The sequence below is a fragment of the Neoarius graeffei genome, chromosome 17, assembly GCF_027579695.1.
Source record: "Neoarius graeffei isolate fNeoGra1 chromosome 17, fNeoGra1.pri, whole genome shotgun sequence".
Taxonomy (NCBI): Eukaryota; Metazoa; Chordata; class Actinopteri; order Siluriformes; family Ariidae; genus Neoarius; species Neoarius graeffei.
In genome coordinates, this window is record NC_083585.1 from 68,194,208 (window position 1) to 68,214,750 (window position 20,543).

At 39.9% G+C, this 20,543-nt stretch overlaps 2 protein-coding genes across 3 annotated transcripts in view; both read right to left on the reverse strand.

Moving 5' to 3' along the window:
• The window catches only part of LOC132864475 (NLR family CARD domain-containing protein 3-like), a 1,256,659-nt gene that overhangs the window by 511,233 nt on the left and 724,883 nt on the right, over positions 1-20,543 (reverse strand). The window lies entirely within an intron of this gene.
• tox (thymocyte selection-associated high mobility group box) overlaps positions 1-20,543 on the reverse strand; it is a 66,841-nt gene that overhangs the window by 34,462 nt on the left and 11,836 nt on the right. The gene's annotated exons all lie outside the window — the stretch shown is intronic.

The window sequence follows — 20,543 nt, forward strand, 5'->3', positions numbered from 1 at the left end:
CGAAGATCATGGGCACCCAGTATGGTTTTCTGGCCTTGACCCTTACGCACAGAGATTCTTCCAGATTCTCTGAATCTTTTGATGATATTATGCACTGTAGATGATGATATGTTCAAACTCTTTGCAATTTTAAACTGTCGAACTCCTTTCTGATATTGTTCCACTATTTGTCGGCGCAGAATTAGGGGGATTGGTGATCCTCTTCCCATCTTTACTTCTGAGAGCCGCTGCCACTCCAAGATGCTCTTTTTATACCCAGTCATGTTAATGACCTATTGCCAATTGACCTAATGAGTTGCAATTTGGTCCTCCAGCTGTTCTTTTTTGTACCTTTAACTTTTCCAGCCTCTTATTGCCCCTGTCCCAACTTTTTTGAGATGTGTTGCTGTCATGAAATTTCAAAATGTCTCACTTTCGACATTTGATATGTTGTCTATGTTCTATTGTGAATACAATATCAGTTTTTGAGATTTGTAAATTATTGCATTCCGTTTTTTATTTACAATTTGTACTTTGTCCCAACTTTTCTGGAATCGGGGTTGTAAGTACGGTACATATGGCTGTAGTTAGAATATTATACATAATTACTGAGATGAAAAAAAACAGCACTATATTTTTTGAATGAATAATATGAATGCATATTTCTGATACATGTGGGAGTGAAATAAAACATTACACTCTAAACAAAAACATAAATCTGCTCTGTGGATTAGTACATCAGTCAATAATGTATTATTATGAGTCGGAGTACTATAACAGTTAATTCTGTGTAATGAAATGAAGAAAGTCGTGGCGCTTACTGAATGTGAGAAAATGATCCACATTGAATCGTGCGTGTGTGTGTGTGTGTGTGTCAAAGTGAGGCCATGATGGTATTTATCATCGGAGCGTGACATTAACCTCCACCGCACACGACACAAAAGCTGGAAAAAAGTGAATAGAGGTCATGTGACGAGGTCACACACACAACTGCCCTAAAGGCTGCCTGTTCTGCACTTTTAAATATTTTAATGAACAAAATACCCCCAAATACCCCTCTCCACCCCCCATCCCCCGCACTGACCCGTAGCACTGAGGTCATTTCCATTTCATATCAATTTCTTCTAAATCACTGAGACAAATCATAATTACAGAGAGAGAGAGAGAGAACAGAGGCTGAGGGTTTTTTTCCTTCCATGGGCTTTATCCGATGACATTCTAAAAGAAGGAGAGTAATGTGAGTGTCACTTCAGGGCCACTCTCACATCCTTCTGTTTCCATTAAAGCAGTATAAATAGCTTAAGTGCTGGCGCCGATTGTTTTTGCGGCGAGTAATAGAAGCTCAGCTCAGTGATAAGCCGCGTAACGAACAAGAGTGCGCTTCAAGTCCCAAACCCGCAGCGACAAACCGTGCCCACGAACGTCACGGGTAAACAACACCACGAGCTTTTAATCCTTAATCCATCGTCCAAAACCTCAGCTGTAGATTTCAGAATTAAAAACTGTGCAAAAACGCCACTTTCCAGAGCAATTATTGTGTTTTTAGGTAAACTGTAGCCTGAGTATGGTTAACGCTCTCAAACCACACACAGAGATAAAGGTCGACTTTCTATTTCCTCACGGTGTGAAACTGTGCGAGAGAGAAAGAGAGAGAGACCACTCTTGTTCTGTCTCATGGCCTTTTTTTTAAAAAATACAGTGAGCATGAAAAAACCACCACAGAGAACACTAATCAGAACAACACGCTCGCTGTACAACTTCAAATCAGAAACAGTTGGAACGGTATGTAGAAATGGAAATTAAAACTGAAAACGATTTGTAAATAATCTTTGGCCTGTATTGCACTCAAAACAATACAACAGCACATTATTGGATGTTTAACCTCAAGAATGTTATTGTGTATTTCAAAAAACTTGAAACAATAAATCATTTCCCACTTTATAACGTTCCCGTTCCTTCCCAACACTTAAAAGATGTTTATGGACTGAAGACTCCAAGTGATGAAGTGTTCAGGTGTTATTTTTGTCCCGTTCTTCCTGTAAACAGGTCATAAGGTGTGGAACAGTTTGGGGTCGTCAGTGTCATATTTTTCATTTCTAAATTCTCCACACATTCTCTATTGGGGACAGAGGGGACACGCCCTCTTCTTCCACAGCCACGCCTTTGTAACGTGTACAGAATGTGGTTTTGCGTTGTCTTGTTGAAATCTCCCTGGAAAAGACGTCGTCCTGAAGGCAGCAGATGTTGCTCCAAAATCTCAGTGTACTTTTCTGCATTAATGCTCCATCACAGAAGTGTAAGTTACCTTTCCCAAGGGCGCTGACCCAACACCATACCATGGCACACCCTGGCTTTTGGACTTGTTCCTGCTAACAGTCTGGATGGTCTTTTTCGTCTTCAGAGCACATGGCGTCCATTTCTTCCAACAAAGAGGGACCTGGAATAATGATCCATCTGACCACAATGCCCACTCCCACTGTGTGATGGTCCGTCCCAGACGCCTCCGAACCCAGACAAGTCAACAGCACTACTTCTGGACACCGTTAACATAAGGCTTCTTTTTTACACAGTAAAGTTTTAACTGGTGTTTGTGGATGTAACTCCGTATTGTAGCTTGATAAAGGTTTACCAAAGTAATCCCGAGCCCATGTGGTTCTATCAGCTGTAGATGAATGAGGGTTCTTGATGCCTTCTGAGGGATCAGAGATCACGGGGGTTCAGATTAGGCTTGAGCCCTTTACACACTGAAACTCCTCCAGATTCCTTGAATGGTTTAATGATATTCAGCACCATAGAGGGTGAAATATCCAAATCCCTTCCTATCTTTCTTTGAGGAACATTGCTTTTAAGCATTTCAATAATTTTCTCATGCATTTGTTGATAAACTAGAGATCCTCGGCCCATCTTTACTCCTCAAACACTCGGCCTTTTCTGAAGACTGATTTTGTACTAAATCATGATTACAGTCACCTGTTTCAGGGCGGCACGGTGGTGTAGTGGTTAGCGCTGTCGCCTCACAGCAAGAAGGTCCGGGTTCGAGCCCCGGGGCCGGCGAGGGCCTTTCTGTGTGGAGTTTGCATGTTCTCCCCGTGTCCGCGTGGGTTTCCTCCGGGTGCTCCGGTTTCCCCCACAGTCCAAAGACATGCAGGTTAGGTTAACTGGTGACTCTAAATTGAGCGTAGGTGTGAATGTGAGTGTGAATGGTTGTCTGTGTCTATGTGTCAGCCCTGTGATGACCTGGCGACTTGTCCAGGGTGAACCCCGCCTTTCGCCCGTAGTCAGCTGGGATAGGCTCCAGCTCGCCTGCGACCCTGTAGAACAGGATAAAGCGGCTAGAGATAATGAGATGAGATGAGTCACCTGTTTCACATCACATCATTATTGAATTGTTTTACCTCATTACTCGCCTTAAATTTCCCCGTCACAATTTTATTAGAATGTGTTGCAGGAGTGAAACTCAGGAATGGATGGATATTAACAAATAAAATGAAGTTGACCAACAAAACATGAAATATCTTGGGTTCATTCTGTCTGCAGTGAAATACAAGTCAAAATCCATTTAGAAATCACTGCTTTCTTTTTTATTTGCATTTTCCACACCGTCCCAACTTTCTCTGATTTGGGGCTGTAATACATTATCGTTTCCATAGTAACAGTTCATTCACAGGCACATTTGCAGTGGACGCTCTAGAAATAATAAATAGATTTTTAAAAATAGTTGACATGCTGAACTTTTCCTGATGTAAGTTGTTTGTATAACATTTATGGAAGGAGTCTCCAGTGTCAGCACTGTGTATCAGTCAGAGGTGAAGCTGGAACTCAGTTTTTCAACATCTTCAGGACACAGGAGTTTACGCTTTTTTGTGGTTTATCAGTAACATGACAAGCTGAGGTCTTTTTTAATCAAAGCCACGCCCCTCTGTCTAAATCAAGGACATGCCCATTTTGTCTAATTCAAAGACACACCCATCTGTTCCACAAAGACACGCCCGTCTTTCCAAGTCAATTATCATGATTTATGCCCAATTTTATTATTTTTAATTAATATTTTCATGTTGTATCTTAAATGAAACCCAGGTAATAAAACTACAGTCATAAAACACACAGGAAGTGAAAATAAAGCGAAATAAAGCAGAGACCTGAGAGTCTTATCCTGAATTGTGCAGCTCCAACAGGCGAATGCTGAGCAAAAAATTAATTCCATCAGCTCGCTCTTCCATTCTCCACCACAACTACAATCTCTCCATCCCGTTGCCTGGCAACCGTAATTCATAGTCCTTCTAAATGGATGGATGTTCTCAGAGTGTCGAGAACATTAAGGTGAAAAGAACAAATGGCTTTTGTGTATCAGGAAAATCTCTCAGGGTTCTGAAAAAAGGGGGAAAGGCCCAATCGGGTGCATTCTCTCTTCAGAGACAGGCTTTTAAAGGAATAATAATAATAATAATAATAATAATAAAGTACATTTATGCAGTCCTGTTACAAAACCCTGAAACAGAATTACACAAGCAAGCCAAGACACGGGCAGCGCAGTGTGTTATTTAAAGCCATTTAAAAAAGGTACATTAAAGTATTTTTGACTAAAGAAACACCAGACAGAAACACACATGGGTTTAAAGAAGAGGATCAAGAAAAACAAGGGAGAGGACGAAAGAAAGAAAGAAAGAAAGAAAGAAAGAAAGAAAGAAAGAAAGAAAGAAAGAATAGAAGAAAAAATAAATCAATGGGTCATGTATGACATTTTAGTAATTAAAATGTTGAAGAAATGTAATATAAAAATGATAATTTATGGAAAAATAACAAAGTTCTAATAAAGTAATGAATATATAATGAAGAACAGGACTGTGTTCACTCTGTAAGCAGCGATTATGGGGGCCAAGCACGAAGAGTTAATGAATATACCCCATAAAAAACAACACTCACTATCCATCTGTCTGTCTCGATCTATCTATCCATCTATCTGTCTGTCTGTCTATCCATCAGTCTGTCTCTATCTATCTATAGATCAATAGACAGATAGAGTTGTCTGTCCGTCCGTCCGTCCATCCGTCCGTCTGTCCGTCTATCTATCTATCTATCTATCTATCTATCTATCTATCTATCTATCTATCTATCTATCTATGTCTCTAAGTATCAACAGATAGAGCTGTCTGTCTATCCATCAGTCTGTCTCTATCTATCTATAGATCAATAGACAGATAGAGTTGTCTGTCTATCCATCCATCCATCCATCCATCTATCTATCTATCTATCTATCTATCTATCTATCTATCTATCTATCTATCTATCTATCTATCTATCTATTTCTCTAAGTATCAACAGATAGAGCTGTCCGTCCATCTATCTATCTATCTATCTATCTATCTATCTATCTATCTATCTATCTATCTATCTATCTATCTATCTATTTCTCTAAGTATCAACAGATAGAGCTGTCTGTCCATCCATCCATCCATCCATCCATCTACCTATCTATGTCTCTAAGTATCAACAGATAGAGCTGTCCATCCATCCATCCATCCATCCATCCATCCATCCATCTATCTATCTATCTATCTATCTATCTATCTATCTATCTATCTATCTATCTATCTATCTATCTGTCTGTCTGTCTCTAAGTATCAACAGATAGAGCTGTCTGTCTATCCATCAGTCTGTCTCTATCTATAGATCAATAGACAGATAGAGCTGTCTGTCTATCCATCCATCCATCCATCCATCCATCTATCTATCTATCTATCTATCTATCTATCTATCTATCTATCTATCTATCTATCTATCTATCTATCTATCTATTTCTCTAAGTATCAACAGATAGAGCTGTCCGTCCATCCATCCATCCATCTATCTATCTATCTATCTATCTATCTATCTATCTATCTATCTATCTATCTATCTAAGTATCAACAGATAGAGCTGTCTGTCCATCCATCCATCCATCCATCCATCCATCCATCTACCTATCTATGTCTCTAAGTATCAACAGATAGAGCTGTCTGTCCATCTATCTATCTATCTATCTATCTATCTATCTATCTATCTATCTATCTATCTATCTATCTATCTATCTATGTCTCTAAGTATCAACAGATAGAGCTGTCTGTCTATCCATCAGTCTGTCTCTATCTATAGATCAATAGACAGATAGAGCTGTCTGTCCATCCATCCATCCATCCATCTATCCATCTATCCATCTATCTATCTATCTATTTCTCTAAGTATCAACAGATAGAACTGTCTGTCCATCCATCCATCCATCCATCCATCCATCCATCCATCCATCCATCCATCTACCTATCTATGTCTCTAAGTATCAACAGATAGAGCTGTCTGTCCATCCATCTATCTATCTATCTATCTATCTATCTATCTATCTATCTATCTATCTATCTATCTATCTATCTATCTGTCTCTAAGTATCAACAGATAGAGCTGTCTGTCTATCCATCAGTCTGTCTCTATCTATAGATCAATAGACAGATAGAGCTGTCTGTCCATCCATCATCCATCCATCCATCCATCCATCCATCCATCCATCTATCTATCTATCTATCTATCTATCTATCTATCTATCTATCTATCTATCTATCTATCTATCTATCTATTTCTCTAAGTATCAACAGATAGAGCTGTCTGTCCATCCATCCATCCATCCATCCATCCATCCATCCATCCATCCAGGCCATATTCCAGCGAGCTATAAACAGTAAAATGAGGAGGAATAACCCCCTGTGCACATGCTGTGTGTGTTTTTAGGGTGTTTTCACACTTGCTCCGTTTCAGTTGTCTCAGATTCATGACTCAGCATTTCTGTGCACATGTGAACGCAGTAACTGAACTCAGACTCCTCTAAAGTAACCCACACGCGAACCGTACTCGGACCAGCTGAACCGTCTGACTGCGGTTCGGTTTGCGGTCCACCGGATTTCTACACTGTGAAACAAAGTGGTCTCAGTCTGCTTCACATTTAGCTTCATAAAGGACTCGAGGGTTGCTGTGCGTCCATCGGTCCGGTTTTCTGTCACCCTGCAGGTCGTTTGGTCCCACGAGGTCAGCGGTGTGAGGTAGTACCATGACCGGTAAGCTGATCGAGCCCCTGTGGTAACAGTTACTGGATAATACTGTACTCGGACTACAGCCGGTGCTATGTGTCTCTGACTGCATGCTCTGTGGCATGAAGCACGAGCTGATTTTGATGCTTCAGCTTCTGGCTTTTCAGCCAAATGACTGCATCGTGTAAAGGAACCATATTGAAGGACCTTCATGAAACATAACACACTTTCAATCATCATAAAAACGGGAATGACAGCCACGCAGCTGTAACAATAACCCAAAGAAGGAATGCCCTGTATAAATGCTACATCAACCCCAGATCATCACGCCTCCGTTTGTTGAGTCAGTCTGGTAATGTTTCTTTTTTATTTTATTTTATTCACGTTGGTCCCAAGCAGTATCAGAGCTGTTTTTCTTTAAGCTTTGGTAAAACCTCTAAACCACAAGTGAAGGAGAAAGAGAAAGAGACAAAGAGAAACCCACCAAAAGCATCAAAGAAAAACAAAAACAGCACTGTATCAAGCTGCTAAAAATAGCGCCGGTGTGGTTACGCTGACAAAAACGTCTCAACAAAACAAACATTGTTTAAAAAAGCATGTTCTGTAGCAACGGAACCAGCAGCAGAACACAAATCATGACATGTCAGAATAACCTGTTCGGATTGGTTCGTCTGGAACAAAACTGCATCAGACACTCAGTAAAAATGAAAGCGTGGTCATGAGTAATTCCTCGGAATATTTTGGTGCGTCTCACAGTTTATAAAGGTTGTACTGAAGCATCGCAACATCTAGATTAATTAATTCTACACTGTCTATCTGCACTGAAACATTAGAACAGAATTAAACGATTTTTTGTAACATGACTACCGTTTCATAACACAACTAAGATAAACATTTATACGATACACAACATGCATCATGAATTACAACCCCGATTCCAAAAAAGTTGGGACAAAGTACAAATTGTAAATAAAAACGGAATGCAATGATGTGGAAGTTTCAAAATTCCATATTTTATTCAGAATAGAACATAGATGACATATCAAATGTTTAAACTGAGAAAATGTATCATTTAAAGAGAAAAATTAGGTGATTTTAAATTTCATGACAACAACACATCTCAAAAAAGTTGGGACAAGGCCATGTTTCCCACTGTGAGACATCCCCTTTTCTCTTTACAACAGTCTGTAAACGTCTGGGGACTGAGGAGACAAGTTGCTCAAGTTTAGAGATAGGAATGTTAACCCATTCTTGTCTAATGTAGGATTCTAGTTGCTCAACTGTCTTAGGTCTTTTTTGTCGTATCTTCCGTTTTATGATGCGCCAAATGTTTTCTATGGGTGAAAGATCTGGACTGCAGGCTGGCCAGTTCAGTACCCGGACCCTTCTTCTACGCAGCCATGATGCTGTAATTGATGCAGTATGTGGTTTGGCATTGTCATGTTGGAAAATGCAAGGTCTTCCCTGAAAGAGACGTCGTCTGGATGGGAGCATATGTTGCTCTAGAACCTGGATATACCTTTCAGCATTGATGGTGTCTTTCCAGATGTGTAAGCTGCCCATGCCACACGCACTAATGCAACCCCATACCATCAGAGATGCAGGCTTCTGAACTGAGCGCTGATAACAACTTGGGTCGTCCTTCTCCTCTTTAGTCCGAATGACACGGCGTCCCTGATTTCCATAAAGAACTTCAAATTTTGATTCGTCTGACCACAGAACAGTTTTCCACTTTGCCACAGTCCATTTTAAATGAGCCTTGGCCCAGAGAAGACGTCTGCGCTTCTGGATCATGTTTAGATACGGCTTCTTCTTTGAACTATAGAGTTTTAGCTGGCAACGGCGGATGGCACGGTGAATTGTGTTCACAGATAATGTTCTCTGGAAATATTCCTGAGCCCATTTTGTGATTTCCAATACAGAAGCATGCCTGTATGTGATGCAGTGCCGTCTAAGGGCCCGAAGATCACGGGCACCCAGTATGGTTTTCCGGCCTTGACCCTTACGCACAGAGATTCTTCCAGATTCTCTGAATCTTTTGATGATATTATGCACTGTAGATGATGATATGTTCAAACTCTTTGCAATTTTACACTGTCGAACTCCTTTCTGATATTGCTCCACTATTTGTCAGCGCAGAATTAGGGGGATTGGTGATCCTCTTCCCATCTTTACTTCTGAGAGCCGCTGCCACTCCAAGATGCTCTTTTTATACCCAGTCATGTTAATGACCTATTGCCAATTGACCTAATGAGTTGCAATTTGGTCCTCCAGCTGTTCCTTTTTTGTCCCTTTAACTTTTCCAGCCTCTTATTGCCCCTGTCCCAACTTTTTTGAGATGTGTTGCTGTCATGAAATTTCAAATGAGCCAATATTTGGCATGAAATTTCAAAATGTCTCACTTTCGACATTTGATATGTTGTCTATGTTCTATTGTGAATACAATATCAGTTTTTGAGATTTGTAAATTATTGCATTCCGTTTTTATTTACAATTTGTACTTTGTCCCAACTTTTTTGGAATCGGGGTTGTACAGGTTTACTCACACGCTGCCAGAAATACTGGAAAAATATTTTTATTATAAAAGTATATATGTTTTTTTTCCCTCATCGGCTGCCTCTGGTCAGTTTGTAATTTAAAGTAATTGAAATAGAAAGATATCACAATGTCCAGGCTATATCAGAAGTAGTCACTGTGACGTGATTCATCACGATATTGATGTTACATCACCACATCACTCAGCTCTAACAGAAGGGTCGCTGGGCAACGAGGGAACAATATAATACACATCTGTTTTTAATGCAGTCGTTAATTTCTTCTGAAGCTGCAGCACATTTTCATAAAAACAACAAGATAAACGCATGCCTCTGTTGAGTTTTGTTGGGTAAACAAACAAAAACGAAGAGAAAGACAGTTACTCTACGTTCACACCAAATGCACCAACAGCCTCAAAATGACCAGAAGTGGTTTATTTTCTGTGAACTTGCGTCTCTCGGTGGAAAGCAGCGGCATGACAGTTAGTGTGACGACATCAGAATAAAGTTGAAGTTCAAGCAACTTTATGGTAATGAGCGATGATGCAGTTCTGTGGCAACCAATCAGACGTTAGAAGTGCTCCTGTCTACAGAATCCCCAAGAACTCCGTCGTCTATATTTCGGTTCTGTTCAAACCCGTTCCCAAGTACAGTGGAGGAGACGGTAATAATTACAGTGCTGGGTTTCCTCATTGTTTATGGTGTTTTCATAGAGGGACATAAAAAATAAACAGCATGTTGACGTCGCACTCAGCATCCACACAAACTTCACACCACACAAACGGTTTTTAATTAGTTTATGTCGTTAGTTTATATTCTTTCTAAACACCTACCATAACGGTTTTTCCTTCATCAATCGATTTCTGACCTTCAGAGTTAAAAGATTTCCTGAGCTGAACTCATACCCTACTTGTGTTCAGTGGGCACAAAGATTCTGGTTGATGTGTCTGTCTGATTCGCGGCTCTTTAAATAAAGTTTACAAGCCGAAGAATTCTGAACGAGCTTGTAGCGTCTGCTGAGCGTCTACAAACTTCAACAGCATCACTGATGAGGCACAGTGAACTTTAACCCTCTCACTGCTTCTGGTCTGAGCACAGCATTAAAGAGACAGGAAGAGAATGAAGAGAAACAGACAGACAGAGAGATAGATCGAAAGATAGACACAGATAGAAAGATAGACAGGCAGACACAGACAGATAGACAGAAAGATAGACACAGACAGACAGATAGAAGACAGACACACACAGACAGACAGACAGACAGACAGACAGAGTGGTGCTTGAAAGTTTGTGAACCCTTTAGAATTTTCTATATTTCTGCATAAATATGACCTAAAACGTCATCAGATTTTCACACAAGTCCTAAAAGTAGATAAAGAGAACCCAGTTAAACAAATGAGACAAAAATATTATACTTGGTCATTTATTTATTGAGGAAAATGATCCAATATTACATATCTGTGAGTGGCAAAAGTATGTGAACCTTGGTTTCAGTATCTGGTGTGACCCCCTTGTGCAGCAATAACTGCAACTAAACGTTTGCGGTAACTGTTGATCAGTCCTGCACACCGGCTTGGAGGAATTTTAGCCCGTTCCTCCGTACAGAACAGCTTCAACTCTGGGATGTTGGTGGGTTTCCTCACATCAACTGCTCGCTTCAGGTCCTTCCACAACATTTCCATTGGATTAAGGTCAGGACTTTGACTTGGCCATTCCAAAACATTCACTTTATTCTTTAACCATTCTTTGGTAGAATGACTTGCGTGCTTAGGGTCGTTGTCTTGCTGCATGACCCGCCTTCTCTTGAGATTCAGTTCATGGACAGATGTTCTGACATTTTCCTTTAGAATCCGCTGGTATAATTCAGAATTTATTGTTCCATCAATGATGGCAGGCCGTCCTGGCCCAGATGCAGCAAAACAGGCCCAAACCATGATACTACCACCACCATGTTTCACAGATGGGATAAGGTTCTTATGCTGGAATGTAGTGTTTTCCTTTCTCCAAACATAACGCTTCTCATTTAAACCAAAAAGTTCTATTTTGGTCTCATCCATCCACAAAACATTTTTCCAATAGCCTTCTGGCTTGTCCACGTGATCTTTAGCAAACTGCAGACGAGCAGCAATGTTCTTTTTGGAGAGCAGTGGCTTTCTCCTTGCAACCCTGCCATGCACGCCATTGTTGTTCAGTGTTCTCCTGATGGTGGACTCATGAACATTAACATTAGCCAAAGTGAGAGAGACCTTCAGTTGCTTAGAAGTTACCCTGGGGTCCTTTGTGACCTCGCTGACTATTACACGCCTTGCTCTTGGAGTGATCTTTGTTGGTCGACCACTCCTGGGGAGGGTAACAATGGTCTGGAATTTCCTCCTTTGTACACAATCTGTCTGACTGTGGATTGGTGGAGTCCAAACTCTTTAGAGATGGTTTTGTAACCTTTTCCAGCCTGATGAGCATCAACAACGCTTTTTCTGAGGTCCTCAGAAATCTCCTTTGTTCGTGCCATGATACACTTCCCCAAACATGTGTTGTGAAGATCAGACTTTGATAGATCCCTGTTCTTTAAATAAACCAGGGTGCCCACTCACACCTGATTGTCATCCCATTGATTGAAAACATCTGACTCTAATTTCACCTTCAAATTAACTGCTAATCCTAGGGGTTCACATACTTTTGCCACTCACAGATATGTAATATTGGATCATTTTCCTCAATAAATAAATGACCAAGTATAATATTTTTGTCTCATTTGTTTAACTGGGTTCTCTTTATCTACTTTTAGGACTTGTGTGAAAATCTGATGATGTTTTAGGTCATATTTATGCAGAAATATAGAAAATTCTAAAGGGTTCACAAACTTTCAAGCACCACTGTAGATAGACAGATAGATAGACAGACAGATAGATAGACATACACACAGACGGACAGATAGATAGATAGACAGACAGACAGACAGACAGACAGACAGACAGACAGAGACACAGTTAGAAAGACAGACAGGCAGACAGATAAACAGAAACACCCTGAAGCACTGCATCAAAGGGCCGACTCCAAGGGCACTGAATAAAAGCAATAAAATAAAACTAATAAAAGAAAATTAAATAACATTTTTAAAAGAAGTTTTGTGTTTTTTTTAATTGTCCCTAAAACGCTTATGTGTTTGGAGAGTCTGCTGCTCTTCCCAAAGTCCGATATTAATAATTTTAGAAAATGTCCTTAAACACACAGGATATAAAACCACACTGAAGCGTCATCGCCAAAGCAACAGCAACAACAATAAGCATTAAAAAATTTCCAGTAACACTGAACGAGTTTATATCTGATCAGCTGCACCAGTTCCTAGAAACTCCAACTCAAAAAAGTACATCAGAGTGCTGTGTTTTGCTTTTAAACTGAGGAACCGCGGAATAAAAAAAACACGTAAAAAAGTTTTGATTATGGGGAAAAACAGCAGAAAGAGAGAAATGAACTGTGTGAGCTTCCTGTCCCTGTTTGATCATGTGATCAGTTCAGCTCGCGAGGAAAATTAGCTTCATTTTTAAACTATCCTGAGACGACGTGTCAGTCGGACATCAGAGTTTCACACAAAGCCGTTTTGTGCCGCACACGTGATTCCACTTTGCGTTGTTCTTTGTGTGAGGTCGTTTCAGCTCAGGGAATTACCCTCAATTAAACAAAACTAAAGAGGTGTCAATGCCACTTTTACCCCCATTCTTCAACACAATGTGAAAAGTCTGTCTCACAAATCACTTCTTGAGAAATGAAAGCGGCTCTGCGGATGGTGCGTCACGCAGCGATGGAGGCCGAGTGTGAGTGATGTGCGGTTAAACCTCAGGACGAGACACTCGAAGGTGAGTCAGAGTGAAAGGAGCAGGAGCTCTTGTTTTCCTCACACTTCACCTCATATCTGCCTGATATCAAGTGTTCTTCACCTCTGGGGTGTGGAACTCTCACACGCCCACCCACGCACGCACGCACGTACGATCTCGGCATCATTATAACATTTCAGTAATCATAAACATTCCTAAATGTAGGTGACGAGGTGAACACACACAGCTCAGTCCTCTGTATTGTTATTTAATGTTTTTAGTTCAGTGTGTATAAAAGTGTAAAAAAGTCATTTATTATTTATTTATTTATTTGAAATGGAGCTAAAACAATCTCACACAAAAAGTGTAATGGAAGAAAACGGCTCTATAATGAAAGCTGTACAATTTTTAATGGACAGGTCACTAACGGACTTTTTATTCAAATTACAAAAATTTAATCGGACAGACAGACAGACAGATAGATAGATTAAAATTAAGTCAATAACTTAATGATTGAATGAATAAATGAAATGAAGCCCAGGTGCCTCAGCTCCAAATCTACAGAACACAATAAAATGTAAAAGGTGTTTCCATGAGTCTGGAGTCTCATCTCATCTCATTATCTGTAGCCGCTTTATCCTGTTCTACAGGGTCGCAGGCGAGCTGGAGCCTATCCCAGCTGACTACGGGTGAAAGGCGGGGTTCACCCTGGACAAGTCGCCAGGTCATCACAGGGCTGACACATAGACACAGACAACCATTCACACTCACATTCACACCTACGCTCAATTTAGAGTCACCAGTTAACCTAACCTGCATGTCTTTGGACTGTGGGGGAAACCGGAGCACCCGGAGGAAACCCACGCGGACACGGGGAGAACATGCAAACTCCGCACAGAAAGGCCCTCGCCGGCCACGGGGCTCGAACCCGGACCTTCTTGCTGTGAGGCGACAGCGCTAACCACTACACCACCGTGCCACCCTGAAATGATCAGAGACACAAAAAACGTGTCGTGGAACCAAACGGCTCCATAATGAAAGCTCTAAAATGTTCAATGCACACGTCGCTGAGGGACGTTAAAAAAAAAAAATTTACACCAAAACATGAAACATGAGGAGCAACATCAGGAATTAAACCCATGGAATTCCCAACGGCTACAAAATGGAGTCTTCATACACTGCACTGAAGTGCGTGAATTTCACTGCATTACAAAACACGTCACGCCACGTGGCATTTATTTCACAGAATGATAGGACCAGCACACTTTTCACACAAAACCCCGATTACTTTTAAACATAAAAAATAAGAGATAAAAGTATTTAGATAATAAATCAATGGTGTCTGCAGTAAAGATCAGAGATAACGTGGTTTACTATTTAATTTGCCATTCTTTGTTTTGCACAATATCTGGGAATCAAATCAGTCAGTTTCTGTACTGGTTGTGGTGGAAGTTTCCTCCAAGTTTCAACCAACAAGACTTTCAGTTCTTCCACACCAGAGCATCAAAGATCTGCTCAGTTCTTCTCCACAGATGCTCTTCATGGTTCAGGTCAGGGTTCTTTCCAAAAGTGGCTGGTGCTTTGGATCATTATCCTGCTGAAAAATCCACTTCTGTCACTTGAATAATTTCTTCTCTGATTCCTGCAGGTCTTGAGTTGATGCCATCAGTGAACATCAGCTCACCAACAGCACTGGAGGAGAAACAGCCCCAGCCTCCTCTGGGCTTTACAGAACCTTTAGTACAGTCTGGTTGGACTTCTTCTTCTCCTGGCTTTTTCCACACGAACCCTGGGCATCAGATCCACCCAAGTTACATCTGGATTCACCTGAGAATAAGACGGTTCTTCAGAAGCTACTGTCTGTGCATTTTCTTCTTTGTAAATGTTCTTCCTTTGCGTTGAGGCTGATGAATGGTTTACGCTGCATTATTCTCCCTCATGCTCACTGATCGGGTTTTGGGTACTTTGTGCACTATGCTGTATCCTGTAATTCTCATCAGTGTCTCTTTTGATGTGAGATCTTCTCAAAGCGTAGCCTCTCTCTTCTTGATCGTTTCTGCAATTATAAGCAGCTGGTTCTGAGGACGTATGGAGACCAATTAGTTCAGGTTCATATGGATTCCTTCAGGATGGATGGATGGATGAAAAATAAGTGAACGAATAAATGAATGAATGATTGAATGAAGAAATGGAAATGAAACCTTGGTGCATCATCTCCAAATATAGTAAAGAAGTAAAAAAACACCTGTAAAAGATGTTTCCCCGAGTCTCGATGTGGAGTTTAATTTCTCCTGAAGTGATTTACGAGAGAGAGAGAGAGAGAGAGAGATTTTACATTTCGTGCACTAATATGTAACTGAAGCTTTATTTCGGGATTTGTTTAAAAACAGGTAATTTCCCCTGAACTGAAAGATTCTGAAGCAGAAATAACGTGAAGTTTAAACTGCTGTAAATGTGAGGAGTTTCGACCGACACATCATCTCTGTACAGTTTAAAAGCAGGTTCACTCCTCCCCTAATTGAGTAACAGGGTCGCGTCCCTTATCATGAACTGCGTGTGCGTACGCGTGTGAGATACGTTTCAGCACAATTCCACCACTGTGATGATTTTAGTCTTTATATAATACACTAATGTTATTTCCAGTAAAAAAGTAAAGTGTGTTTTTTACGTCCTCACAGTGACACAAACATCGTGTAAAGTAGCTCATTCACACCATGAAGCTCAGGCGTTTATCACTTATACAATTTACCTTTTATATTTTCCCCCTTCAGTGTTTCACTCTGTTGTTTATCACCCTGTCAGACACACATCAGTATGAGCAGCAGGAGTAGATTTCAATATTTTTAGGATTTTATTTTGATTAATTTACTTTTTCTGCATTTTAAATTTATGAAGGATGTGATTATAAATTAATATAAATTGTGTAGTTTTTTTAATTTTGTATTTTTGTTATAATTTGGTATTTATTTTCTTTATTTCTGTTTTTTTACATCACAGTGTAAAGCTGAAATTTATGGATGATAGTTGCTATATAAATAAATATAAATTCTTTAGTATTTTTTTATTAATTTTTTTTTTTAATTTTGACTTTTCTTTATTTCTTTTTACTTCAGTGTACAGCTGCATTTTAAATATATGATATGCACTTTATCATTACTATTATTATTATTAGTAGTAGTAGTAGTATTGTTGCTGTTGTATTTTTATTATTTTGTTGTTTTATTTTACTTCACAACGAACTGCCTTTTTAATGGATGTTCTCTATAAATAAAAATTTATGATTTTTTTATTTTGACTATTTCTTTTTACTTCAGTGTACAGCTGCATTTTAAATATATGAGATGCACTTTATTATAATTATTTACTTGTATTGTTATTATTTGTCCGTTTTACTATTTTTCTATTCAAAGAGACTTTTTTGTCTCTTTATTTCTGATTTTTTTGTTACTTCAGTGTAAAGCTGCATTTTAAATGGATGAAATATTCTATAAATAAATAAATAAATAAATAAATAAATAAATGTATATATATAAAATAATTGTATTGTGTACTATTAGTGTATTTATTCTATAATTTCACTGTTACTCTTTTAGCGGTTTTATTTTCCACAGTTGAGTTTTGCTTTCCTGCGACATAAACTGCACTAAGTTTTGAATTCAATTGTAAATAATTCCTTTACTCTGATTGAGACAGAGAGAGACGGGGGGAAAATTCGGAGTGTGTGTGAGAGTGTGTGTTATATAATGAAATCTCTGCGTGTGTTATTACTCAGCGTGTCGAGTTGAACTTTGCTGCTGTATGGGGGAAATTCGCAGTCGTTTCAGAACATTAAATTAGCTTTGCTCTCATTTCCCTCCCGATTTCAACTCCAAAGTTTTTTAGTTAGTTTCCTTTGACAGAGTAATGCAACATCTGTACCTGATGTTGAAAACGGGGGGGGGGGGGGGGGGGGGGGGGGGGGGGGGGGGGAATGTATGGTTAAAAAAAGCGCACATCCTTCGTAAGGAGAAAGAGAGATATTTATAAAGATCAACACAAAGACTGTGTTTGTAATAAACTTCCACTGACTGATTTCACTCTTCACATGCCACAGGTTTTGTTTCGTTCTACAGCAGCAGTGCAGTGCGAATTTATTGGTACCAAAAAAAAACCCTCATAACCTAAAAAAAATTCAGATATAGAATAAAATGAGGAATAATAATAAATTAAAAAAAAATACAAAACTACACATTATACACTCTGAACATAATTCACTCTGTCTACTGAACAAAATGGAGGAACAAAATCCTCTTATGTTAAAAACACGCACAGGTGGTTATAGAAGATATAAATGATATTATTACATGGCGGAGCAAAGAGATGAAGTTTATCTTCGAGTGGTGAATATATTTTTCAACATGAGAAGATAAACTTCATTTCATCACACCACAGTGTAATGTTCTTTATATTATATACACGCATCCACAAAAAATATGCAAATGAATTAAAATAATTGTAATTTTGAACCGGTTCTCCATTTTGACAACACGCGTCTATCTAGTCAGCGGGAAAACACTGGGAGTGACATCATCAGAGTGAAATATCGGGAAATATGTCACTCAGAGCCGCGACCTTTCAACACGAGAAGATAAACTTCATATCTTCAAGCCAATGTGTGATTTTCTTTTGATTATATCGACACATTCTCAAACAAAAAAGGTCCCCAAACTTATCAAAACAACTCACCGAATTCCTCACGAGTGACAGACAGAGAAATATTTTACTCAGTGTCCCGGATATACAGCTCTGTGCAACAGCCTTCAGCACATGTAAAGAAATGCTGTCGACCAAAAATAGCTTAAAAATAATGAAATGAAAATAAACACTAATCAGTGAGCCGTAACAAATGAAACAAAGTCAGTATTTGGTGTGAGACGACACTTTGGTTTAAAATATATATATATATATATATCCATCTCAGGTCCAGTGAGTGCAGTTTTAAGTGGAAATGAGCTGTAGGTTTGAGCTGTAGGTTTGAGCTGTAGGTTTGAGCTGTACCGGTAGGTTTGAGCTGTAGGTTTGAGCTGTACCGGTAGGTTTGAGCTGTAGGTTTGAGCTGTACCGGTAGGTTTGAGCTGTAGGTTTGAGCTGTACCGGTAGGTTTGAGCTGTAGGTTTGAGCTGTACCGGTAGGTTTGAGCTGTAGGTTCGAGCTGTATCGGTAGGTTTGAGCTGTAGGTTTGAGCTGTACCGGTAGGTTTGAGCTGTACCGGTAGGTTTGAGCTGTAGGTTCGAGCTGTACCGGTAGGTTTGCGCTGTAGGTTCGAGCTGTACCGGTAGGTTTGAGCTGTAGGTTTGAGCTGTAGGTTTGAGCTGTACCGGTAGGTTTGAGCTGTAGGTTCGAGCTGTATCGGTAGGTTTGAGCTGTAGGTTTGAGCTGTACCGGTAGGTTTGAGCTGTAGGTTTGAGCTGTACCGGTAGGTTTGAGCTGTAGGTTTGAGCTGTACCGGTAGGTTTGAGCTGTAGGTTCGAGCTGTACCGGTAGGTTTGAGCTGTAGGTTTGAGCTGTAGGTTCGAGCTGTACCAGTAGGTTTGAGCTGTAGGTTTGCGCTGTAGGTTCGAGCTGTACCGGTAGGTTTGAGCTGTAGGTTTGAGCTGTAGGTTTGAGCTGTACCGGTAGGTTTGAGCTGTAGGTTCGAGCTGTATCGGTAGGTTTGAGCTGTAGGTTTGAGCTGTACCGGTAGGTTTGAGCTGTAGGTTTGAGCTGTACCGGTAGGTTTGAGCTGTAGGTTTGAGCTGTACCGGTAGGTTTGAGCTGTAGGTTTGAGCTGTACCGGTAGGTTTGAGCTGTAGGTTCGAGCTGTATCGGTAGGTTTGAGCTGTAGGTTCGAGCTGTACCGGTAGGTTTGAGCTGTAGGTTTGAGCTGTACCGGTAGGTTTGAGCTGTAGGTTTGAGCTGTAGGTTTGAGCTGTACCGGTAGGTTTGAGCTGTAGGTTCGAGCTGTACCGGTAGGTTTGAGCTGTAGGTTTGAGCTGTACCGGTAGGTTTGAGCTGTACCGGTAGGTTTGAGCTGTAGGTTTGAGCTGTAGGTTCGAGCTGTACCAGTAGGTTTGAGCTGTAGGTTTGAGCTGTAGGTTCGAGCTGTACCGGTAGGTTTGAGCTGTACTCACTTCTTCATTAGTTTTTTTTTTCTTTTGCAGCGGCCTAACCCAATCAGATCTACCAGATCGCAGCAGCAAAATTTACTGTTAAAACCAGTTGTTAAAACAAAGTGTGGTGAAGCAGCTTTTAGCTCCTATGCAGTACAGCTATGGAACCAACTGCCAGAGGACATTAAAAATGCTCCTGCTGTTGGCAGCTTCGACCAAGCTGTTCTCAGATGCTTTCTGCTAACTGATAAATATCATCATCTTTACATGTTTTAAACTTTACTTAACTTTTACAGTCTCTGCATGTTTTAAACTTTATTTAACTTTAATTCTATTTTATTCTGCTGTTTTTTACTTCATTTTATTATTTTATTTCTACTATTGTTTAATTCTTATTATTTTTTCTCTCTTCTTCCCCCTTTATTTTATGTAATTTTATTTTCTATTGTTTACTGTTTTGCCTTTACCTCTGTAAAGCACATTGAACTGCCACTGTGTATGAAATGCGCTATAGAAATAAACTTGCCTTGCCTTTTAAAGTGCTTTCTTATGGAATATGCTGCTCAGATACAAACTTTCTTTTCCGTAACATTTCATTTTGTACTGAAAAACAAAAAGAACATTTGGAACTCTAAAATATTTTTGTACTGATTCAATAATGTAGAAGTAATAAAATAGAAATCTATAATAAAGTTTGTGAGAAAAAAAAATTATATATATATGGGGGCTAAAACTTTTGCAGGACTGTATGACTGGAATTTGCTAATGAGGCTAATAGTGAATGTCTTAATAATGTCAACACGGATAATAATAATAATAATAATAATAATCTAAAACATGCTACTATAAAGGCGGCACGGTGGTGTAGTGGTTAGCGCTGTCGCCTCACAGCAAGAAGGTCCGGGTTCGAGCCCCGTGGCCGGCGAGGGCCTTTCTGTGTGGAGTTTGCGTGTTCTCCCCGTGTCCGCGTGGGTTTCCTCCGGGTGCTCCGGTTTCCCCCACAGTCCAAAGACATGCAGGTTAGGTTAACTGGTGACT